This window comes from Myotis davidii, unplaced genomic scaffold (assembly GCF_000327345.1).
Source record: "Myotis davidii unplaced genomic scaffold, ASM32734v1 scaffold68, whole genome shotgun sequence".
Classification (NCBI taxonomy): Eukaryota; Metazoa; Chordata; class Mammalia; order Chiroptera; family Vespertilionidae; genus Myotis; species Myotis davidii.
In genome coordinates, this window is record NW_006300376.1 from 850,436 (window position 1) to 854,979 (window position 4,544).

Consider the following 4,544-nt stretch of genomic DNA (forward strand, 5'->3'; position numbering starts at 1 on the left):
GTCCTACTTTGAGACTCTAACGTTTGCCTAGGTTTATTATATATCCATTTATTGCCCTACATCAGTTACCTTGGTAAAATGAGTAGGTGGCTGCTGCTTCTAGTCGTGGCTATTATATGTATCACTATAGCTGGCATTTTGAATGACCACTGTTTTATTGTATATAATCTTTTAAGCCATCTCAAATACTTTATTAAAAAAAGAAGTAAGAGTTCGATGCCTACATAGATATAAACGATGTACAATGCCAATGCAGTAAAGTAAGGGAAATGCGTCTGAAAAGGCAATGCATTAAGAACTACCAAGGGATTACACCGGTTTTCCCAGTTCCATGTTAAAGTTAGGGACGTTTCTTTACTGCCACACAAATACAACGAAGGGATGAGGATGAAGCCGCTATGACAGCAGTTGAAAGCAAGTGGCTTTTCCCAGAAATAGCAGGAGCAGGAATACTTATTTCTTGCCTTTGATCTGCCTTTCTGGTGAGGAGACTTCCTTTGGTGTAATACTCCTGGCCCCTCTCCACCTCTCACTTCCTGTTGGTGAGCACAGGTGTCCCCTGCTCCTCCAGGGGCAGCAGTAGACTGTGACTCAGTGGGCAAGTCTAATTTGGGGGTTCAGGGTTAGAAAGCATGCCTGCCTCAGCTTAAACTACAAATCTTCAATCATGGTGGTCACTTTCTCTCCTTTCCCGTTTGCCTTGGTTTTTCTCTTATTTCCAAGTTCAAAACCACAGACATTATATGTTTAGGGCCTCTGAGTCTCCTCAAATCTTCAGACGTGTTGTGTCTGGAGAGTCCGAGGTAAAATGAGTTGCTTATATGTAGCTCCTTCCCAAGAAAGGGAAGAGCGAGGCTCGACCTGCCTAGTCTCATGCCCATTGGGCGAGTGGCTGGTTAGTTATACATTACTGGGTATCCTTCACAGGATACAGGAAACTTCATAAGTAGAAAATAGCTGCCCCATTCCCACTAACAAATACATCATTAAAAATTAGCAAGCCTAATAACCAACACCAAAGATTATGACAAAAACACACATGCCATTTTGCCCTGGCCAGTGTTTCTCAGAGGTTAGAGCATCAGCTTACACACCGAAGGGTCTCAGGTTCAATTCCCAGTCAAGGGCAAGTACCTGGGTTGCAGGGTGGCTTCCCAGCCTTGGTCAGGTGCCGAATGGAGAGGCAACCAATTGATGCGTTTCTCTCTCTCGTCCTTTTTCCCCCCTCTCTCTCTTTTTCTCTCTCCTCCCCTCCCTCCCCTCCACTGTCTCTAAAAATCAAATGGAAATAATATTGAGTGAGGATTTAAAAAAAAGTTTCATCTAATCTCAAAAACAATATGTGAATAATCAAGATACGCCACACAGAGCACTCTAATTAACTGTGTTGCACTCTATCAATTTTCTTGCTTTAGTGACGTAAGATGTCACCATTGGGAGAAGCTGGGTGATGGGTACACAGGACCTCTCCACTATGTTTTCAACGTCTTGTGAATCGAATCTATACTTAGTTCAAAATAAAAATTTTAAAAAAGGCAGACCCAAAGAGTAAACACTGTGCATTCCGTTTATATTAAATTCCAGAACAGCAGAGCTTATCAATGACGAAAGGGATCAGAAAAATGGTTCCCTTTGGCGGGGGTGGGTAGGAGAGTGGGAATTACCTGGCAAGAGGTGGGAGGGAATTCCTGAGAAGTCCACATCTTGATGCGGATGCGGATGTGGATTACACGGCTGGGTGCTTTTGTCAAAACTCATCAAATATCAGATTGAGCATTTCTCTGTATCGTAATAAATTACAGGCCTCCATGAAAGCAATTAGAAAAGGCACGGCCTCCTCTGCTGCTTCCTGTCCCAGCAAAGTCTTCCAAAGAGATGCTTCAAATATGTTCTCTGTCTAATCATCCAACCTCTAATAAAATTAGCTGTGCCAATTTAAGAAACATAATCATGGGCATATTTGCTTCCATCATATAGGTAAGCTGTTCATTTCCTCCAGAAACCAGAGCAAGTTTCCATCAGGTAGAAGTTACTGCCTTGGTCCTGATTCCATGATCTGAAGAGGCAGGCTAGCCAAAGGCAGGTTAAGCCAGAGAAAGAGTTAACACACTTTCCAGCTGATGTACGCATACTCGTAATTTACTTGGTAATGTGTGTGTGTATGTGTGTGTGTGTGTGTGTGTGTGTGTGTGTGTGTGTGTATACATAAATGGTCGAAAGAGTTTTTTTTTAAAACTAGATAAGAATTCAGAAGCTATTGCATAAAAACTAAAAACAGAGTGAACATCTCAATCGGAGAATGGTTGATTATTTGAGGTATTGAAAGAATATTATGCTGCCATTAAAAAGAATAAGTCTATAGAGTTGACTCAAGGGGTTTACTATTGTCAAATGAGAAAAGAGAAGTAATGCATTTCTACATTCTTTTTGAAAACCTACGAGTGTATTAAAAGCTGCTGAGCACCTCAGTGTGAACAGAGTTGGCTAACTGGGTGGACAGAAGGAGAAACAGGGAGAGAAAATAATGATGGAAAACAAACAAAAAAACTATTAAAAAGAACCTGGTCCATGATAAAAAGCAAGAATTATATAAAATTATATATATGTAAGCATATAAATGCATAAAAATGCTTAGAAGAGTGGTTACTAAAACGTTAGAGGTATGTTATCTCAGGGATAAAGCTGCTTTATTTTTACACTCTTATACCTTTTTTGTATTTTAACTATATATATACTTAAAATACAAAAAAGGTATATATATATATATATCTCCAAAATAACCATTTGTTGAGGGAAAGTTTGAATAAGTCAATGACACTGGCAGCATGAAAATCATGTTTCTTAAGTAGAATTTTGAATGATTCGTGACTAAAAGAGGTTTTCACAATCTTTTTCAAAATGGAGACAGACCACAAGTCCAAAATTAATAATCATCATAAACACTTTGAGCATCTTTATACCAGGGCCTAAATCTAATTTTTAACACACTTTCTCAAAGGCTTCAAGTGCTCTGAGTGCTTAATCAATCCTCTTTAATTGACAAGCACATTTCAAATCTCATGAATTATTACATCGAAGATGCTATTATCTGACATACAAATGCTATTAAAGCGTAAAATCTCATCTAAAAAAGAATATAGGAGCTGAAGTAGCTCCAATGAAAATAATTTAACTATGAAATTTAATCTGCCACAAAAGAAGTAATAAAACTCTAACACATAATTCATTTTTCCTTCCTGCCCTGGTCATATTAAATGTATTCAGTTTTGTTACCTTCATTCCTATAGTCTCAGGCCTACATGTCATCTACACACCCCCTCAAAGACTGTCCACTCAATAGCATTAACTTTCTGGGTGTTTTTATTGTAGACATAATAGTCATGACATTTACTACCTATCATCATGAATAATCTCCATCTATATATATAAAACCCTAATATGCAAATAGACCGAATGGTGGAACAACCAAACAACTGGTCACTATGATGTGCCCTGACCACCAGGGGGCACATGTGGAACATGCCAGGCATCAGCCACAGTGGGATGGTAGAACAGGTGAGAGGGGATGCCAGACCAAGGCAGGGCACCAGTCACTGTCATCAGGGCGAGCCTCTGGTGGTTCCTGAAAATTCTTTGCTCCTGTGTGATGCAGTCCTGCCTGGCACTCACACCTCCTGCCAGCACCAGCCCTGCTCACACCTGCTGCTGGTGCTGGAGCTGCCGCTTGCACCCGCTGCCAGTGCCTGGCATTAGCCCCAATCACTCGGTGCCATTAGCGGGTGCAAGCAATGGCTGCTGGCCCCAATTGCCCCTCAAGGCTTCTCCACCTCCCCTGCTCCTGAGGGGCGATCAGGGCTGGCAGTCACCTCTTGCACCTGCAGCCAGCATGGGAGCCACTGCTCGCACCCGCTGCTGGCACCAGCGCCAATCGCTCCACACCATCAGCGGGGGTGGTGGGAGTGGGGCTGCTAGCAGAGAGGGAACCAGCGGTGCAGAGGATGGGCCGAGACCCACCTCTGTGCCCACCGCAGCCTCGCAGCCCACAGTTCCTTTTAAGGTGCACAAATTTGTCCCCTGGGCCCCTAGTCCTATATAGTAAAAGAGAAACATGCAAATTAACCATCCCTCTGCTATGCTCAAGCCATGCCCACAAGCCACACCCACCAGCCAATCAGGAGCAAGTATGTAAATTAACACAAGATGGCGGCAGCCACAGAGCTGGAGCAGCAGGATGCTTGGGTTGCCCCCAGTGATGGAGGAAGCCAAGCTTCCCGCCTGCCCTGGCCAGCCCAGCTCTGCTCAAGGCTACAAAGTTTCAATTATAGAAGATAAATAAATCCCAGAAAAAAGAAAAAAAAAGAAAAAAAGGTGAGGTTGGGAGCTTGGGTCACCGCAGGGCATGGCCAGCCTGAAAATGGCCCTCAGCCCCTCACCCAGGCTTGCCACAACCCCATGGGGTGAGGGTCCCTGCTGGGGGGCTTGACCAGCCTGCAAACAGTCATCAGCCCCTCATCCCGGCTGGCCAGGCACCCCAGCGGGACCCC

General features: G+C 43.4%; 1 protein-coding gene across 1 annotated transcript in view; it reads right to left on the bottom strand.

Annotated features, from left to right (window-relative positions):
• The window catches only part of ARMC2 (armadillo repeat containing 2), an 89,960-nt gene that overhangs the window by 36,844 nt on the left and 48,572 nt on the right, over positions 1-4,544 (bottom strand). The window lies entirely within an intron of this gene.